Source organism: Neovison vison, chromosome 11 (assembly GCF_020171115.1).
Source record: "Neovison vison isolate M4711 chromosome 11, ASM_NN_V1, whole genome shotgun sequence".
NCBI classification, from domain to species: Eukaryota; Metazoa; Chordata; class Mammalia; order Carnivora; family Mustelidae; genus Neogale; species Neogale vison.
Genome location: NC_058101.1, coordinates 202,609,411 through 202,631,475, shown reverse-complemented (window position 1 = coordinate 202,631,475; position 22,065 = coordinate 202,609,411). Strand labels below are relative to the sequence as shown.

Genomic DNA, 22,065 nt, shown 5'->3' with positions numbered 1-22,065 from the left:
GAATTATATTTAATAAAAAATTTTTAAACTAATGGATGAAGACTTCTCTGTTTTCTTTTAAGAGTTTTATAGTTTTAGCCTTTAAATTTAAACTATGATCCATTTGGAGTCAATTTTTACGTATGGTGAGAGGTAGCAGGGATCCTACTTTACTCTTTTACATGTGGAAATCTAATTGTCCCAGCACAATTTGTTGAAAAGAGTTTTCCACCATTGAATTGTCTTACCACTCATACTGAATTATGGTCAGTTGACTAAAAATATAAGGATATATTTCTAGACTCATAATTTTAATCCATTGATCTACATATCTTTTTTTTAAGATTTTATTTATTTTTTTGACAGAGAGACACAGCGAGAGAGGGAACACAAGCAGGAGGAGTGGGAGAGGGAGAGGCAGGCTCCTCTCAAAGCAGGAGCCCAACGTGGGGCTTGATCCTAGGACCCTGAGATCATCACCTGAGCAGAGGGTCGATGCTTTACTAATGAGCCCCCAAGGTGCCCATATTTATTCTTTTAAGCAATGTTTTGTTGTTTTACTGTATAATCCTAAGCTTATTTTGGAATTTGTACCTAAATATTCTGTTCTTTTTGATGCCATAATAAATGAAATTATTTTCTCAATTTCATTTGGGAATGAATTTTTCCCAATTTACAAATAAAAAATTTACTGGCTTTTGTACAATTGGTTTTGTATACTGTAAATTTGCTTAAGTTGTTTATTAATTCTAATAGTTTCTATATACATGATCATGTCTCCTATGAACAGAAGCAGTTTTTATTTTTTCCTTCTCAAACTTGCTGGCTTTCATTACTTTTATCTTGTCTAATTTCACTGGCTATCCTTCCCAGCTCAACAATAAATCAAAGTGAAGAGAACAGTCATCCTTGTCTTCTTCCACAATTCAGTGGAAGCATTCATTCTTTCATTAAGGAGGATGTTAGCTGTGTTTTTTGTTGCTGCCTTTTATTATTATTATGCCTTATATTATTATTATTCCTAAGAGTGTCATAATATATAATTTGTCATGAAATATCTTCTAGTAAAATAACCAAGAGGTAACCTTTTATTAGGCTGGGGGTATTTCTTATAGTTTGCATTTAGAGAGTTTGTCAACTACTTCTTTTTTCCTGTATCAACTGATACAGTATTTAAATATACATTTTAACTCATCTAAGTAGACCTTCAAATACTATTATAACACTTCACGTGTACTCTACGCACCTCCCAATTCCTCTCTTTTGCCCTTTATGACATTGTTGTCACTCATTCCACTTATCCACATGGTGTATTTACCCAATATATTGTTACTACTTATAGACTTATAAGTATATAGTTATTATAGACTTACAAGCATATAGTTATAAGCATATAGTTACTACTTATATACTTAAAAGATATGTTACCTTTTAGATCACTTTGTGTTTAAGATATAACAATTTTTATTTTACCTTCATTTATTCCTTCCCTGATAATCCTCTTTTATTTATGTAGATCCAAGTTTCAGACATATATCATTTTCCTTTTATCAGAGGAGATTTTAACATTTCTTGCAGGAAGTATCTGCTGTCAGTTAATGTCCTCAGTTTTTGTTAAACAGAGAAAGTATTTCTCTTTAAATATTGGTAGATTATTTTGCTGGATATAGAATTCTAGGCTGATGTGGCTTTTCTTTTTTCACACTATATTTCACTGCACTCATCTGCTTTCATTTTTTGTTTTTTGTTCTGTTTTGTTTTTAAATATTTATTTATTTGATGGAGAGAGACACAGCGAGAGAGGGAACATAAGCAGGGGGAGCAGAAGAGGGAGAAGCAGCCTTCCTATAAGCAGAGAGCCTGATGCAGGGCTAGATCCCAGGACCCTGGGATCATGACCTGAGCCAAAGTCAGATGCCTAATGACTGAACCACCCCGGTGACCTGCTTTCATGCTTTTGGATGAGAAGTTGGCTACCATTCTTACCATGATTCTTCTGTACCTTTTCTCTGGCTTCTTTAAGAATTTTCTTTATATTTTTTCTTTGTTTTATTGTTTGTTTTTTACATTTCAACACGATACTCCTAATTTTTGTGTCTGTTTTCTACATTTATCTCCTGACTGGTGTTCTTTGAACTCCCTGGATCTGTGATTTGTTGTTTGTTATTAATTATGGAAAGACTTCATCATTATTATTTCAAATCTGTATTCTCCATATTCTACTTCTCTAAATTACACATGTTACTACTTTTGAAATTGTCCCACAGTTCTTGAATATTCTTTTTCTTTTTTTTTTTTTTGTCCTATCCCCCTCCCTTCTCTGTTCTCTTTGCATTCAGTTTGTACCTTCAAGCACAGTGATTCTTTCCTCTGTCTTGTCCAGTGTACTGATGATCTCATCAAAGAAATTCTGTTACCATTAAAGTACTTTTTATATCTAGAATTTATTTTACTCAGTCTTGGACTTTCCGTCTTTTGGCTTATATTGCCTATCTGTTCTTGCATGTAGTCTTGTTTTTTCTGTTAGCTTTTTCAACATGTTAGTTATAGTTATTTTTAATCCCTGTCTATCAGTTCCAAAATCTGTGTCATATCTGAGTTTTCTTCTGATGCATACCTTGGTTCTTCACATTTTTAAAAATCTCTTAGCATGCCTTATAAAGTTGCTGCTTTTTTCTTTTCTCTGAAAGACATGGTATTTTGGGTTAAAGGAACTAGAGTAAATAGGTCTGTAGTGTGAAGTTCTGTGTTATTCTGGCTATGAGTTGGGCTGTAATTAATTTGCTGTAGCTGTGAGTTCCAGAGCCTTCAAATTCTTCTAGTATTCTTGTTTATCATTTCCTTGTACAACATCTATATCATAAAGCTCTTTCAGTTGTAACTTATTGTTAATATACTAGGACCCTGTTGGTATGGTAATAAGGTATGTTGGGAAGGGGGTGTTGTATAGTTTTGTGATTAAATCTCTAATGTTCTTTAGGGAAGACTGTGTCTCTTGGCTGAGATCCTCACAAGTATTTGTCCAATGGTATCACTTTTTCCCACCATCCCCCTACTCCCTTCTCTACTACATTTTCAACCTATTTCCTTGAAGTCCAGACCCCTTCTGACTATGTTATTATCATCCTTTAGGGGAGACAGAAAGACTAGAGGTAACTTGAGAGGAAGAGTGTCCTTCCCTCAGCTGGGATAAGGATCTGGAGAATAGCCCTTATAATTGAGAAGGTGGTGGATATATTTCACAGTGACTGTTTTTCCCTTTTCCTAACCAGATCTACAAGGGAATTGTCTTGAATCTTCATGATAAGAACCTGGTGCAGGCTCCTAGAGGTAATGTCAATGAAATTGTGGGTCCCTCTCCCAAGACTGTGGCCCCTAGATTATTGCTCCTGTATCAGTCCACACTCAACCAATTCACCAGGAATAGCGCATGAGTGTTCCTACAATCATGACGGTCCAACATAATCAGAACTGGGCCTTAAATTTGTGAATAAGGTAAAAGAAGTCTTTCTGTTTTAAAATGGCAGTATTTAAAAAATGATTTAAGTCTGGCTGCGTGGGTGGCTCAATTGGTTAAGCGACAGCCAGCTCAGGCCATGATCCTGGAGTTCAGGAATCAAGTCCCATATCAGACTCCACAACCTTGTGGGGAGTCTGCTTCTCCCTCCCTCCCTCCTTCACTCATCCTCTCTCTCACTCACTCTTACTCTCTCTCTCTCAAATAAATAAAACTTTAAAAAATGATTGGTTTTATTTATATTAGGAATAAATGTGTCTTTTGAAAAGAATACTTATGTATGTGTTTTTAATCTGTGGTGATACCTAAATTTATATCTTCATCTGAGTCCTCTCCCTGGTGTAGCAAAATATTATTACTATAATATAATTTGGATGTCCTAGGGGCAAAAAACTCAACACGGTCCAATTTATCCCATAAACACTATCAAAAATTCTCTCCTCCTTTCATGTCCTAAATCTCAATTTTGAGAACAAACATCAGCCTATTCTGTAAGTGAACAATTTAGGCCAGTTGGCTTCCTTTTGGTTTTTTGTTGAGAAGAACTTTATCACCAATACTCTCAATTCCATTTTCTCCCTCTCCAATTATGTTCTCAACAGAGAAGCCAGAGGTTCATTTAAAAAATATAAATCACTTTACACCATTATTCTATTCAAATCCTTCAATATATCTTCTTCAATAAATGGTTTATTATTGTCTTGAAGGTCCTAATGATGTAGTCACTCAAGCTGTGGGAAAATTAATATAGACTGTATAAGGTAAGTTTGGTGTTTGTATAAGTAATTGATACTCACAGAAACTAATATTTTGTTACACTCAGAGCCTATATCCAAATATATGTCCAATTTGGACAAATATTCACAGGTGAATTTTTCTATGTAGGTGTGACATGTCTGATGCCATGTGACCATGCTGCAATGGTCACAGTTTACTATTCTATGGGTTGATACTTGAGCCAAAGCAAGAATCTGTGCACAGGACACTGGTAAGGATCTGTACACATGCAGGGGGTTTGATACCTCTCACTGAAGATGCTTCCTTAAATGTTAATGAGATGCTCCCAATGAGTGTTACTCTCTTGAAAATTTTGTTATTGATGTACAAGAGACAAAGAAGCAAAAGGGAGGAATTTGAAGGAATTTAAATGGGTAAAAAGTTAAAAAGTAAACTGGGCTACTACTTTTTCTGCTGAATCTTGGAACAGGATGAGACATTGAGGGAGTTTAGTATGAGTTCTGGAATGTACTGCAGTTTAGGAAATCTGGATATTACAAGAATTGAGAAAGTTAAAGGAAAATAACATACTAAACACAAATCAGGAAAAGTTGTTATTACTATTAATACAGTTAGAGTGAGATAAAAGACTAGGTAAAAAAGAGCCATAGGAAAAGAAAACACAACTTCCTTCTTGCACACCTTAGAATAAGTTATCATTCCTCCCCATACAGAAACTCCATGCTTCCAAAGTTTTTTTTTAATATCAAAAAAAGAAAAACATGAGTGTTCTATATTTATTTTTACTCCCTTATAACACCAAATGTAAAAAAAACCCCACATTTTACTTTCTCTTTGTATTTAATACTGTATCTATATTTATTATTATTATTATCTTAGGGCATAGTTTTGATATCGTAATCTAACTGAATAATTTCCTATGATATCCTTTGAGTTGTTTATAGTCTTTCACTATTACAATAATGCTGACTTGAATAAAAACTAACATTTAAAAGCGCTACTAATGTATCAATTTTCTATTCTCAAAAAAACTGGAAAGTTAAAGTTTAAAATATATGAATTTGCTGGTGTTTGATCATTTTGACATACAAAACAGTAGTTTCATATTGTTTAACTTCTTATTAGTCCTTTTTTTTACTAGAAAAGGAAACTTCTGTAGTTCAGAGATGGTGATATGCTTATGAAATTTTAGTTAACTAGAGTTCACAATACACAAAATCTGATTTTAGCTTGAGGTTTTAATTTCTCACATACAGTAGTGTGCTATCTAGTTCTTCAATCTGATACCTCACTAAGCTAGTTTTGATTATTTGTGGATATTTACACAGAGTCCTGCTACATAAAGTATTAAGCTAAAAAATATAAAGTTATACTTACAACTATATACATTTACTTTATAATTTACATAACACAACATTGTTATGGAAAGTGCCCGTTAAATATCATTTTTCTAGCCATGCAATATTTTTAAAAATATATATGGAATACATATTAGACTTCTTAAAAAGGATAACACAAATAAAGAATGATTCAACTACTTTAGAATAGATAGTAGTTATACATTCCAATTTTGTCAAAATAGTGTCTATAGTGCATTATAAATTTAGACAGGGGCCATAATATATTTTCTAAAATTATACTTTATTCTATAGAATCTGGAAAAATCATTATCCCCCAGTCACAATTTCTCTTTCTCTCTCTCTCAGTCTCTCTCTCTCTCTTTTTTGTTTGTTTGTTTTTGTTTGTTTGTTTCAGCCTAACATAAAACAGTGTTCTACTACTTCTATAAATTATTTGGGTTTCTCAAACAGTCACACTGCTCAGTACATCCCTTATGTATTGATTAACACCGCTTCCCATTCTGCATCATGGTTTCTTTTTATGATAATATATAGCTAAGTCCTACATAGTTATTTCTTTTTAAAGTACTTTCCCTCTTCCTTCAGCTAAGGGAATTCTAGTTTGGAAAACAACAAGCAAATGGACAAACACACTGGATTAAAATATGCCATAATTTCTGAGTTCTGCATGTGATATCCAACAGACTACACAGTTTCCTTCAAATATCTAACCTTAGTTTTGTTAAGCTACTTAGCCTGCTCATGTATTTAGTCAGGCACAAAGACACTGACAGTTCCATTCTGTCAACTGTTACACTCTGCATTCGTTACTCCATGGATGTGTACACAGTTCTAAAGTCAAAGGAACATGAGCTTTCCTAAGTGTGAATTTAGATATGACTACTTTGGTAGCTCTTATCTGAGACCACAGTCAATTTGCCTTTAATTATCCCATGGATGATGAAAGTATATGTCAATAATTATCCTCTCCCCAAGACTGTTGCTGAATCACTGACTCATTAAACATTTTTTTTTTCAATTTTGTGTTGTAGAAGTATAATCTGGCAACAGACCAATGATACTCAGGGACAAGATACTAGTCCTAATCATTGTATAGGAATTACACAGAATGAGTTCCAGAACTCAAATAAAAGTGATATTGTCTAAATAAAGGGACTTACTGGGGAAATCAATTTAGGTTATTTTTAAATGAAGTGAATCTGAACCAAAATGTTAGAACATTATTTGGATATTTTATCATTTACTATTTAGAAAAAAAGATGTTCAGATAATTGTAATTAATAACTCAGAATTTTAAAAATAAATCACCTAATTGTTCACACATATATGTAAGCAATAACTTTTGATATCATGAAAATATCATCAACAAAAATGTTATTGTTAGATAATAATAGCTACCATTTTCTGACTATTTTATTTTTTGTCACTGGCATAATATAGTAGCTCATTTGCCATGACAACAAACCTAAAAGGTAAGACTACTCTCATTTGTACTGATGCAGGAACCACAGAGAGGTGAAGTTTAATGCCAAGAGCATGGTAAAATTGGAATTCAAACCCAGGCAATTTGGCTGCAGAGTCATTGGTCTCAGCTGCTTATTTATACAATGTATCAGTTATTATTTTGATTATAGCTAGCATATGCCTACTTCTGTGCCTACTTCTACTTCTCTATGCTATGAATATTTGAAAAACAATCAATATAAAATCCAATTGTAACAAGTAAGTTAATACATATTTTTTAGACAACATTTAGTATACAATGGGATACTTATTGTAATATTTGACCAAAGAGGTATTTTAATACCTATCAGACCCCTAGAGGAAAAACTGACACTTCAGTCACTCATGAATAAGATAAAGCAACTGTATAATTAGAAATGGAAAACAGCTCAAGGAGATGGATTCCACAATATGAAAAAAAAAATGGCACAGGTACCAATAATAAGCATGGGTTATTAGAAGTGGCAAACTTTTTGTTATGGACTCTAGTCATCTTAATGATCTTGACTGGGAAATTTTTCTTGTTTAGATTCCTATTTCTTACTCACAAAATCTTGAATTCTGTTCTGACTTACATGAACTCTTGAGATGTGCCTCTGGATTTTGAGCTTCACCTAATGTCTTAGACTTAGGACCCTATACTTTCAGTTAAATATCTACATGTAGATAGGTATAGGAAAGTTAACACTCATTGTTGCTATTTCTTTTAGAATATGGGAGTTAATATGATGAATAAGTTGGATCCAAATATTTGAAATCAGAGATGAATTGAAATAATAAATTTTTTAAAGATTTTATTTATTTATTTGACAGACAGAGATCACAAGTAGGCGGGGGGGGTGGGGGAAGCAGGCTCCCCACTGAGCAGAGAGCCTCATGCGGGGATCGATTTTAGGACCCTGGGATCATGACCTGAGCTGAAGGCAGAGGCTTTAACCCACTGAGCCAACCAGGTGCCCCGAAACTATAAATTAATGATATCAACTTTACTATGTTGTTTTTCAATGGCATTGTAATCATTTCCCAAAGAAAATTTTCTGAAATACTGAGAATAATGGAATTTCTATTTAATAAGAAACTACTAGCTTCTCTACTATTTGATACTGCAACAAAATTCTAATGCCCATCAAGACACCATTATATAGTAAGAGCCAGAAAACTGTGGCATTATTCTTGGCTACTTATGTTATGCATGAACAATTTTTTTTTTTTTGCTTGAACAATTTTTTAGTATATGTGCTGCCGAAGCGAGCACATGCTTGAACAATTTTTAAGAGGATGACTATACTTGAATATCGGAATAAGAAATTTTTTCTTTAATAAGAAAACTGAATTTACACTAAAGTATCTCTGACCCTTGTGGTAACCAAAGGAAATAAAAGACAATGGATTGCAAAGTTTTATATGAAATTAATGGAAAGCTTCCCAAAGTGCACAATTTAAGTGTCTCTATTTACAAATTTACTACTGTATAACTGCATTTCATCAATCCACCACCCTGGGGGGTATTTGGAGTAGAATTATAGCGATAAAAGATGAGTAAACTTTTGCTGCCTGGTTGGTGTTGAACATGGCTAGTATAGCAATAAAAATTCAACTTTGTAATAAAGCTTGAAGTCCGAAATTGTGATGCCACCAACTTTGGCTTTGTTTTTCAATATCCCTTTGGTTATTCGAGGTCTTTTCTGGTTCCATATAAATTTTAAAATTATTTGTTCCATTTCTTTGAAAAAGATAGATGGTACTTTGATAGGAATTGCATTAAATGTGTAGATTGCTTTAGATAGCATAGACATTTTCACAATATTTATTCTTCCAATCCAGGAGCATGGAACATTTTTCCATTTCTTTGTGTCTTCCTCAATTTCTTTCATGAGTACTTTATAGTTTTCTGAGTATAGATTCTTAGCCTCTTTGGTTAGGTTTATTCCTAGGTATCTTATGGTTTGGGGTGCAATTGTAAATGGGATTGACTCCTTAATTTCTCTTTCTTCTGTCTTGTTGTTGGTGTAGAGAAATGCAACTGATTTCTGTGCATTGATCTTATATCCTGACACTTTACTGAATTCCTGTATAAGTTCTAGCAGTTTTGGAGTGGAGTCTTTTGGGTTTTCCACATAGAGTATCATATCATCTGCGAAGAGTGATAATTTGACTTCTTCTTTGCCGATTTGGATGCCTTTAATTTCCTTTTGTTGTCTGATTGCTGAGGCTAGAACTTCTAGTACTATGTTGAATAGCAGTGGTGATAATGGACATCCCTGCCGTGTTCCTGACCTTAGTGGAAAAGCTTTCAGTTTTTCTCCATTGAGAATGATATTTGCAGTGGGTTTTTCATAGATGGGTTTGATGATATTGAGGTATGTGCCCTCTATCCCTACACTTTGAAGGGTTTTGATCAGGAAGGGATGCTGTACTTTGTCAAATGCTTTTTCAGCATCTTTTGAGAGTATCATATGGTTCTTGTTCTTTCTTTTATTGATGTGTTGTATCACATTGACTGATTTGCGGATGTTGAACCAAACTTGCAGCCCTGGGATAAATCCCACTTGGTCATGGTGAATAATCCTTTTAATGTACTGTTGAATCCTATTGGCTAGTATTTTGGTGAGAATTTTTGCATCTGTGTTCATCAAGGATATTGGTCTATAGCTCTCTTTTTTGATGGGATCCTTGTCTGGTTTTGGGATCAAGGTGATGCTGGCCTCATAAAATGAGTTTGGGAGTTTTCCTTCCATTTCTATTTTTTAGAACAGTTTCAGGAGAATAGGAATTAGTTCTTCTTTAAATGTTTGGTAGAATTCCCCCGGGAAGCCATCTGGCCCTGGGCTTTTGTTTGTTTGGAGATTTTTAATGACTGTTTCAATCTACTTACTGGTTATGGGTCTGTTCAGGCTTTCTATTTCTTCCTGGTTCAATTTTGGTAGTTTATATGTTTCTAGGAATGCATCCATTTCTTCCAGATTGTCAAATTTGTTGGCGTACAGTTGCTCATAGTATGTTCTTATAATAGTTTGTATTTCTTTGGTGTTAGTTGTGATCTCTCCTCTTTCATTCATGATTTTATTTATTTGGGTCCTTTCTCTTTTCCTTTTGATAAGTCTGGCCAAGGGTTTATCAATTTTATTAATTCTTTCAAAGAACCAGCTCCTAGTTTGGTTGATTTGTTCTATTGTTTTTTTGGTTTCTATTTCATTGATTTCTGCTCTGATCTTTATGATTTCTCTTCTCCTGCTGGGCTTAGGGTTTCTTTCGTGTTCTTTCTCCAGCTCCTTTAGGTGTAGGGTTAGGTTGTGTACCTGACACCTTTCTTGTTTCTTGAGAAAAGCTTGTACCGCTATATATTTTCCTCTCAGGACTGCCTTTGTTGTGTCCCACAGATTTTGAACTGTTGTATTTTCATTATCATTTGTTTCCATGATTTTTTTCATCATCAAGACAGCATGGTACTGGCACAAAAACAGACACATAGACCAATGGAACAGAATAGAGAGCCCAGAAATAGACCCTCAACTCTATGGTCAACTAATCTTCGACAAAGCAGGAAAGAATGCCCAATGGAAAAAAGACAGCCTCTTCAATAAATGGTGTTGGGAAAATTGGACAGCCACGTGCAGAAAAATGAAATTGGACCATTTCCTTACACCACACACAAAAATAGATTCAAAATGGATTAAGGACCTCAATGTGAGAAAGGAATCCATCAAAATCCTTGAGGAGAACACAGGCAGCAACCTCTTCGACCTCAGCCACAGCAACATCTTCCTAGGAACATCGCCAAAGGCAAGGGAAGCAAGGGTAAAAATGAACTTTTGGGATTTCATCAAAATCAAAAGCTTTTGCACAGCAAAGGAAACAGTTAACAAAACCAAAAGACAACTGACAGAATGGGAGAAGATATTTGCAAACGACATATCAGATAAAGGGCTAGTGTCCAAAATCTATAAAGAACTTAACAAACTCAACACCCAAAGAACAAATAATCCAATCAAGAAATGGGCAGAGGACATGAACAGACGTTTCTGCAAAGAAGACATCCAGATGGCCAACAGACACATGAAAAAGTGCTCCATATCCCTCGGCATCAGGGAAATACAAATCAAAACCACAATGAGATATCACCTCACACCAGTCAGAATGGCTAAAATCAACAAGTCAGGAAATGACAGATGCTGGCGAGGATGCGGAGAAAGGGGAACCCTCCTACACTGTTGGTGGGAATGCAAGCTGGTGCAACCACTCTGGAAAACAGCATGGAGGTTCCTCAAAATGTTGAAAATAGAACTGCCCTATGACCCAGCAATTGCACTACTGGGAATTTACCCTAAAGATACAAACGTAGTGATCCAAAGGGGCACGTGCACCCGAATGTTTATAGCAGCAATGTCCACAATAGCCAAACTATGGAAAGAACCTAGATGTCCATCAACAGATGAATGGATCAAGAAGATTTGGTATATATACACAATGGAATACTATGCAGCCATCAAAAGAAACGAAATCTTGCCCTTTGCGACAACATGGATGGAACTAGAGCGTATCATGCTTAGCGAAATAAGTCAAGCGGAGAAAGACAACTATCATATGATCTCCCTGATATGAGGGAGTGGTGATGCAACATGGGGGCTTAAGTGGGTAGGAGAAGAATCCATGAAACAAGATGGGATAGGGAGGGAGACAAACCATAAGTGACTCTTAATCTCACGAAACAAACTGTGGGTTGCTGGGGGGAGGGGGGTTGGGAGAAGGAGGGTAAGGTTATGGACATTGGGGAGGGTATGTGCTTTTGGGTAAATTGGAAGGGGAGATGAACCATGAGAGACTATGGACTCTGAAAAACAATCTGAGGGGTTTGAAGTAGCGGGGGGATGGGAGGCTGGGATACCAGGTGGTGGGTATTATAGAGGGCACAGCTTGCATGGAGCACTGGGTGTGGTGAAAAAATAATGAATACTGTTTTTCTGAAAATAAATAAATTGGAAAAAAAATATTTATATATATATATTTTAAAAATTAAAAAAAAATTAAAAAAAATAAAAATTCAACTTTGAAAGGGCACAATCTATCTGAGAATTATGCGCCATGCAAAATTTTAGAGCTGATGGTTAATTTCAGTTTCTTCTTAAAAGCTAAATTTTTAGTGTAACTTAGATCTTGCAAATGACTTTAAAGACATATATATTTTTAAATATTTATTTATTTATTTTGGAGAGAGAGAGAGAGTTCTAGCAGGGGGAAGGGTAAGGGGAGAAGGATAGAGAAAATCCTCAAGCACACCATTGCTGAGTGGGGAGTCAAATGTGGGCTCCAGGACCCTGAAATCATGACCTGAGCTAAAATCAAGAGTTGGTCTCTCAACTGATTGAGCCACCAGGTGCCCCAAAAGAGAGAGAGAGAGATAGATTTCACATTCAATTTTTAAATTTTTAATTTTAATTAATTAATTAACTAATGTTGGTCACCATACAGTGCATCATTAGTTTTTGATGTAGTATTCTATGAGTCATTGTTTGTGTATAACACCCAGTGCTCCATGCAATCTGTGCCCTTCTTGATACCAATCACTAAAAAAAAAAAAAAAAAATACCCATCACTGGTCTCACCCATCCCCCCACCACACACTTCTAGAGACATATTTTTTAATAAGCCAGTATCTATTTCTACTTCTAGCAGGATGCAGAAATATTTAGTATAAAAAACAATTTTCTCCTTTGGATAAGTAGGCTACAAGAGAATATTCAATATATTTTACTAGTATTTCTAAGTGGTCTTGTCATTTTTGAAGTATAATTATGGCTGTAGTGTCATTAGGAAATCTGAAGTTTGTTTTTAAAAAACCTTATACAGATAATGAGTTATAATTTTAATACAATTAAATATTATGAACAAAATTATAGAAATTGTTAAAACAAGTGATAAATGATCTAAACATGACAGGTTATTAGACAAGTGAGAAAATGGATCTTTGAATGATCTAAAGAAAATTGAATTTCAGTAATTTATCTTTACACAAAATAATCTGGTCTTTTTTTTAAGTTAATATATATCAAATATATCTATATCTATATCTCTTGCAAGATTTAAATAATATATTTCAGAGAAACCTTTCAAGAGAATATTACTTAAACAATCAAACTCTCACATTGGTCATTTTCATGGAGACATATCCCAGGTAGCCAAAATGTGAATTCCCTCTCTTTTTTTTGTTTTTGTTTTTGTTTTTTTTCAAAGCAATGAATTCTTCATTCAAATTGTGGGGAATTAATAAAAAAAAATAAAATGAATAATGGTGGTGATACAGTTAAAAACAAAATAAATATTTATTTACTTTTAACAGAGTGTACTCTTCTTCCAGGTTAGTGTTTTACTTGTTCTATATTATTTTTAAGTGTTGTTAAAGTATCAAAAAATAATAATAACATAGATTGCCCAACGATGATACATTCAATTGAAATTTCCTAAGACCCTAACACTCAAATCGTTTCACTCTGCCCGGTTTCTAGGAATGGCAAGTCTGAGGCCTTATATCATACCTAATAAAACAGAGTTTGCATTCAATAGCATCCTCACAAGAAAGTCTGAGAAACACTGTTCTGACATATAGTCATCAGGTCTAATTCTACTTGATATATGAAGTGCCTATAAATGTGCAAATTACTATTTTCTTTTTCATTTTTTTTAAGTTTTTTTTTTTTTTTTCTAATTTGACAGACAGTAGTCAGAGGGGCAGGCAGAGAGAGAGGAAAGGAAGCAGGCTCCTCGCTGAGCAGGAAGTCCAATGTGGGGCTCGATCCCAGGACCCTGGGATTACGACCCGAGCCAAAAGTGGAGGCTTTAACCCACTGAGCTGCCCAGGCACTTTCTTTTTCATTTTTAATTTAAAAAGTGTCAGTGCTCATTTTCATATCTTTGATAATGTATAATGCCTTCATTGGAGGAATTATTTTTTTTAAATGAATGAATGTAATTTTATGAATCATTTATTGGATTTAAATGGAGGAGAATTTTAAGAAAAAAAAAAAAAAAAACAAAAGATTAAAGTTAAATGTGCAAACCCAACTCAGAGGAAGAAAAAAATTGGGAGTGGCAAAGAAAAGATTTCCTTCTTAGAGGTATGAGAACTCACAAAAAGTACCAGTTCTTTTAGCTTACATGTATCAGCCTCTCAACCTCTGTGATGTGATAAAGTATTTAACTTTATCACAAAGAATTAACTTCACTGATTTTTTTTTCTTCTTTGATTGTAGCTAGGGAGTTAAAATGAAAGAATGACCAAAATGGCACATGGTTGATGTGGGCTTTGGTCTGGCAGGGACAATTTCCCAGAGTTGAAGTAATGGGAGTATTTTCTGCCATAAAGTGATAACGAGTGAAAGGGACTATGGCTGTAAAACCAAGCTGTAATAAATGTGGACCAGTCAATCTGGTCTATGAATCTCAGCCATAGGCATGCAGCTGGATGGGACAATGAACAGCAGTCTGTGTGCATATTTTAGAGCAGATCGGTAGCAAGAGCTGAAACAATAGGAAACTATACTTTCAGATATCTTGGTAGTGGACAGATGTCACTTAGATGGCATTCCGTGGCCTTGGGAGGATTTACAGATTTATATATTAGAGTACTCTAGTAGAATATTTCCTTCTTTTTTTTTTTTTTTTTTTTTTTTTTTTTAAAGCACTTTCCATCTTAAAGACTATCTCTAGGCAAAGACTCCCGAAGACATTATGGATCACAGCTCACTTTAACCACCCGAGCACCACAGTACTGGGAAGATGAAGTACAAGTACTCCAAATAAAATGGAATTTAGAGTTTCTAAACACTGATACTTACAATAATATTTTTAGATAATTTTTGAAATTAATAGTCCACTAACTTGAAATGATTCTTGCCCCACGTAAATTTCATTGTATTTGCCATTCTAACATTTAGACTCTAAAGTCTCTTATTAAAAATATGTATATATATATATAGTTATATAATATATATAGTAATAACTATAGCAACCACTACAAAATCCATTAAAAGAGATACTCAAAACCACTATAGGTAAATAAAAATGGAATTCTAAGAATAATCAAGTAACTCCAAGAAAGAGGTGAAAATAAAGCAAAAATTTAAAAAAAATACAGAGGATGGACAGGAAAAAATGTTAGATTTAAACTTGAGCATATAAATAACTGCATGAAATGTAAAAGATCTTCATACAGTTATTAAAAGAGAGACTGAGAGAATAACATTAATAAAGTGAGCCAACTAGATGCTATACACAAGTTAACATGATAACATAGTATGAAGGAATGGAAATATATATATATATATATATATATACACCATTGAAATAGTAACTAAAAGAAAGCAAGAGTAGCTATATTAACATCTGGCAAATTAGACTTCAGAGCAAAGAAATTTTCTAGAGACATAGAAATTCAACCAACTAAGAAGACAAAGCAATCCCAAGTGTAAAGCACTAAACAAAATGGCTGAAATGGAAAGTGACATGACTAAAAAAAATAACTAGAAAAATCCAAAATTCTAATTGGAGACTTCCACAGCACTCTTTCCAAAACTAAATGAACACCTAGACAGAAAATCAACAGTGATATCAACTCAAAAACACCATGAGTCAAGGTTTATAAGCTCTCCATTCACCAACAACAAAGTAAGCATTCAAAATAAGTGATCACAGAAGTTTTACAAGGATAGACCATATCCTGGGTCATTAAGCAAGCTTCAACAAAGTTAAAAGAGTTTAAATCTATAGACTGTGTTATCTAACCACAATAAATCAAACTGTAGATTATTCACAGAAAGATAATAGAAAACCTTCCAAATGTTTAAAAACTCTAAATGATTTATCGGTTAAGAGAAAAATAAAAATCAAAAGAAGTTAAAAAAGCATATTAAATGAATGAAAATGGAAATATGATATATCAAAATATACAGAACACACCCAAAGAAGTATAAAATTGGAAACCTATAGCCTCAAATGCTTACATTAGCAAAGATAAGGGTCTCAAATAAGTTAAAAAAAAATTAGTCAAAGTGAAGCAGAAGGAAAGAAGTAATTAAAATAATAGTGGGAACTGTGCTGAAATTGAAAAAGAAAACTAAGAACAAAAAAAAGGTTAGTTTTTAAAAAAAACTGATAAAACTGTCAAAATTAAAGCAAGATATAAGAGGGGGAAAAAGAGCAGACACACTATTAATATTAAAAACAAAATAGGGGGGCACCTGGGCAGCTCAGTGGGTTAAAGCCTCTGCCTTCGGCTCAGGTCATGGTCCCAAGCGCCCGGATCGAGACCCACATCAGGCTCTCTGCTCAGCAGGGAGCCTCCCTTCCTCTCTCTCTGCCTGCCTCTCTGCCTGCTTGTGATCTCTCTCTCCCTCTGTCAAATAAATAAGTAAAATCTTTAAAAAAAAAAAATACAGGATATCGTTACAGGACCTGAAGACATCAGAAGGATAATAAGGGAAGGCTAAAATCAATGCTACACATATAAATTTCACAACTTCAATGAAAGAGACTAATTACTCAGAAAGTTCAAACTATTTCAACATAACATTAAATATAAAATAAATAATTTGAATAAGCTAAAACTATTAAAGAAACTGAACTCAGATTTTGATATTTCTGAAAAAAATAAATTGTCAAGTCTTGATGTTTTTAATTGAAGAGTTCTACCAAATGCATTAAATAAAATGAACCTTAATCCTATGGATTCTCAGTGTGCTTGGGTGACTCAGTCTATTAAACATCTCTAAGTATGATCTTCAGGTCTGGAACTGAGCCCTGCATTGGGCTCCCTGCTCAGCAGGGAGTCTGCTTCTCTCTGTCTATCCCCAAATCTTCTCTTCTCTCTCTCTCAAATAAATAAATAAAATATTTTAAAAAGTCCTACATATTTTCTTCTAGAAAAAATGAAGTGGAGGGAACATCACTCAACTTATTCTATGAAGTTGGTATTACAGTAACAAAAAGCTAATGAAAGCAGTACAAAAAAAAAGGAAAGTTCACAGGACATAAGATCAGCATATAAAATATATATTTCTATATACTCACAGTGAGTATGTCGAAAATGAAACTGAAAGTATAGTATCACTTACAAATGTTTAAGCTAGGATTACTTGGCTGTACATTTCACAAAATGTGAACAAGTCTTATATATAAAATGCTGCTAAGATAGAGAAATATTAAACTGATAAGAACAGATACTACACTTGATCTTAGCCAAAAGGCCGAGAAGCGATGAGATAGAGAAATAAATGGATAATCACACGTGTTCATTTATCAGAAGCTTCAGCATAGTTAAGCTGTCAAATATCCCGTAATTGATCAAGATTTAATTCAGATTTTTTTTTTATTTTTTAAAGATTTATTTATTTGAGAGAGAGAGAGAGAGAATATGTGTGTGAGTGGGGGGAAGGACAGAGGGAGAGAATCTTCAAGTAGACCGCTCTCTGAACATGGATTCACAACATGGGACTCAGTCCCCCAACCCATGAGATCATGACCGGAGCCAAAATCAAGAGCTGAATCCTTAACCAACTGAGCCATCCTTTAATTCAGGTTTTTATTAACATCCCAGCAAGATATAGACCATATGATTTAATAATACATAAGAAATGATGAAGGAACTACAGTTGCTAAAAATCTTTTTGAAAAAAAAAAAAGGTAAGATTAGGAGGAGTCACTCCAGATTCACTATTTATTATATGGCTATAGTAATTAAGACTGTATAGTATTATATGAAGAATGGACTTATAGGTCAGTGGAACTAAACAAGAATTCATCAATAGCTCACAGAATTATGGCACACTGATCATCTCCAAAAGATCAAGAACAGTTCTATGGAAAAGAGATAATAAATGATGCTAGAGCAATCGGATATCCACAGTGAGAACCTCCACTCTGACAAAAGGTTGAAATGCACCTTGAATTTGGAGTAGCTCTGATCTAAAAGAAAGATATGATATTATTTTAAGCCTGACTCAAAATCTTGGTGAGTTTTGAAAAGCTCTATTGCTTTCCTGAGAATCTTGATTAATGCTGGATACCAGGGTGGGTAAATCTGAGTGATTTAACCTTTGCAGTCCTATAATCATTATACCAATGGAATGTATATTTTAAGCAATTCTTTTTTTTTTTTAAGATTTTATTTATTTGACAGAGAGAGATCACAAGTAGGCAGAGAGGGAGAGAGAGAGAGGGAGGAGGAAGCAGCCTCCCCGCCCAGCAGAGAGCCCGATGCGAGACTCCATCCCAGGACCCTGAGATCATGACCTGAGCTGAAAGGCAGAGGCTTAACCCACTGAGCCACCCAGGCAGCCCCTGGAATGTATATTTTAATTAACTCTTCTTTCCTGTCTAGGAGGGAAGAAGGCCTTCCAGTTTAGAATTTAAGTGCCTTTCTGTAGTTCTTTATATTAAGTATAAAGGAGGAAATGGACAATGACCTATGAAGGAACCCTAGCATCTCTTGATTGAATTATGTTTAGTGCAGAGTCACACATAAAATCCTTCATTTGTTTCCCAAATATACTCATAGGCTATAATAGAATGAATATTTCTATTCCAATGTGTCCTGTAAAAGCAATTCCTTAATAGATTATATATTTTTTAATTGTTTAAAAATGAAACAAATATTTAATTGTACAGAATGCTCCTAAACTTTAAATCAGTACTTTGGTACTTTGTGTTACAGATAGCTTCTTTATATTAATTACAATAACTATCCTTAATTCCTTAGAGAACTTTCTAGTAATGAATGGAAGAATGTTTTTCATGAAATAACCCTCAAAATAGTAAAATTTCTATTTACATGACACCTGAGAGATTTTTTAAGAAGGAACTTACTTTCCTTTGGTAAAGTACCAGATAAACTCTGTCAGAAGGAGAAAGACCAAAAGTATAAGCCAAGGGGCAATTAAAAAATTAAAAAGAATAAAAAAAAAAAGGAAGAGAATTGATAATGCTATTCCTAGCAGGAAATTTTGAGAAATTGCAATGAGGTGTAGTGCAACAGACAATACACAGAGACCAAAGATAAAAGACTGGGGAGAAGGGGATGGATATGAGGCCAGGACCATATGGGTAGGAGGGTTGCAATAAATTGCTTCTCCAGTGGCCATGTTATTTTATAAGCATAAGAAACCTAGTTTCTCTTTCACCTTTCACTTCTCTATCTCTGTCTCTGTCTCTCTCTGATTCAACTGATTTTTTTAAAAAAATTTATTACTTTTCAGAAAAATATTATTCATTATTTTTTTCACCACACCCAGTGCTCCATGCAAGCCATGCCCTCTATAATACCCACCACCTAGTACCCCAACCTCCCACCCCCCCGCCCCTTCAAACCCCTCAGATTGTTTTTCAGAGTCCATAGTCTCTCATGGTTCACCTCCCCTTCCAATTTACCCAAATTCCCTTCTCCTCTCTAACGCCCCTTGTCCTCCATGCTATTTGTTATGCTCCACAAATAAGTGAAACCATATGATAATTGGCTCTCTCTGCTTGACTTATTTCACTCAGCATAATCTCTTCCAGTCCCGTCCATGTTGCTACAAAGGTTGGGTATTCATCCTTTCTGATGGAGGCATAATACTCCATAGTGTATATGGACCACATCTTCCTTATCCATTCATCCGTTGAAGGGCATCTTGGTTCTTTCCATAGTTTGGCAACCGTGGCCATTGCTGCTATAAACATTGGGGTACAGATGGCCCTTCTTTTCATGACATCTGTGTCTTTGGGGTAAATACCCAGGAGTGCAATTGCAGGGTCATAGGGAAGCTCTATTTTTAATTTCTTTTTTTTTTTTAAAGATTTTATTTATTTATTTGACAGAGAGAGATCACAAGTAGGCAGAGAGGCAGGCAGAGAGAGAGGAAGGGAAGCAGGCCCCCTGCTGAGCAGAGAGCCCGACACGGGACTCGATCCCAGGACCCTGAGATCATGACCTGAGCCGAAGGCAGCGGCTTAACCCACTGAGCCACCCAGGCGCCCTCTATTTTTAATTTTTTGAGGAATCTCCACACTGTTCTCCAAAGAGGCTGCACCAATTTGCATTCCCACCAACAGTGTAAGAGGGTTCCCGTTTCTCCACATCCTCTCCAACACATGTTGTTTCCTGTTTTGTTAAAATCAAAAGCTTCTGCACAGCAAAGGAAAGAGTCAAAAAAACAAAGAGGCAACCCACGGAATGGGAGAAGATATTTGCAAATGACAGTACAGACTAAAGGTTGATATCCAGGATCTATAATGAACTCCTCAAACTCAACACACACGAAACAGGCAAACACATCAAAAAATGCGCAGAAGATATGAACAGACACTTCTCCAATCAAGACATACAAATGGCTATCAGACACATGAAATAATGTTCATCATCATTAGCCCTCAGGGAGATTCAAATTAAAACCACATTGAGATATCACCTTACACCAGTTAGAATGGCCAAAATTAACAAAACAGGAAACAACATGATTCAACTGATTTTTCTGTCTTACTGGTGGCAGGCAACTTTATTAGGGCAGTTTCCTCTGCAAATTGGCTTTACTGGTTACTGTTTTATCAAGCATATGTTCCTGAATCACTAAATCCTTAACAGTATTTGGCATTACCCAGATGTCTGTGTTTTGCTCTTCTTCTTCTTCTTCTCCCCCCTCCCTTTTTTTTAGTACTTATTTATTTATTTGAAAGGGAGAGAGAGAGAAATAAACAGGGAAGGGGGAGAGGGGATTGAAGTCCTCAAGCAGACTCCCTGCTGTGCATGGAGCCAGATGGGGGCCTGGATCCCAGGACCCTGAAATCATGACCTGAACAAAAATCAAGAGTCAGATGCTCAAACGACTGAGCCACCCAGTGCCCCTGTGTTTTGCTATTCCCATAGCTATAGAGTGAAAACACCTTTTAAAATATGTACTTATCTAATTAGGAATAATTATTCTTATTGATTTGGAAGTTTCTTACATATTCTAGATATGAGTTGTTTAACTTTTGGATATCTTGTGGGAAACTATTCACATATTGAAAAACTTCTTCCCTCTTTAATAGTTACTAAATGGATGAAAATGCAAAAGGCCATAGTGCATGAGGAGGTTAATGAAAAAGCTGAATTATGGCTTACATCAACAATATAAAAGACATCCTTCCTTCAGGTGGCCAGAAAGATGACCAACATTCAGACTGAGTAGGCCCACCAAAAACACCCAACCATCTTTCAAAATAAGGAGAGTGTCCTGCTATAGGAAATGGCAAGGAGGAGTTCCTGTAATACTACAAAAACATCGGTCTGTACTTCAAGATGCTCAAGGAGGCCATTGAAGGCGTGGATATTGACAAGAAATGCCCCTTTCCTGGTGATGTCTCCATCCCAGTATGGATTATGTTTAGTGGGGTGACCCAGATGATTACGATGCAGAGGACCACTGTTATCCACCAAGACTACCACCACCACATCCAAAAGTACAGCCACTGTGAGAAACACCACAAGAACATGTCTGTGCACCTGTCACCCTACTCAGGGTTGTCCAGATTGGGGATACTGTCACAGTGGGACAGAGAGCCAGTCCTTAAATAAGACTGTATGATTCAATGAGTTCAAAGTCTGGAAAGCCACCGGCACCAGGAAGCAATTCCAGAAGTTCTGAAGTTCTGAGATGAGACATCTGCCCACATCCCTTAAGAAAACAGAGTTAATTCTCCTCAAAAAAAAAAAAAAAAAAAAAAAATATATATATATATATATATATATATGTGTGTGTGTGTGTATGTGTGTGTGTACACATATAATAGAGATAACATTCATATGAAAATAATCCAATGGCAAAGGCAAGCAAGAGAACAAATATCCTTGAGTATCTGCAGAAAATTTGATGATGGATGTGGCCGTCCATTTGCAATGGGATTTGAAGTTTTGAGTCAATCTTACTTAAACATAAAGGAGTATGAATTCCCCAGATAATA

The 22,065-nt window shown here is 35.1% G+C and overlaps 2 pseudogenes; one reads left to right on the top strand and one right to left on the bottom strand.

Annotated features, from left to right (window-relative positions):
• Window positions 1–17,216: 17,216 nt before the first annotated feature.
• Window positions 17,217–17,348, bottom strand: LOC122890576 (annotated as a pseudogene).
• Window positions 17,349–21,269: 3,921 nt separating this feature from the next.
• On the top strand, window positions 21,270–21,749 carry LOC122889163 (annotated as a pseudogene).
• The last annotated feature ends 316 nt before the right edge of the window (window positions 21,750–22,065 follow it).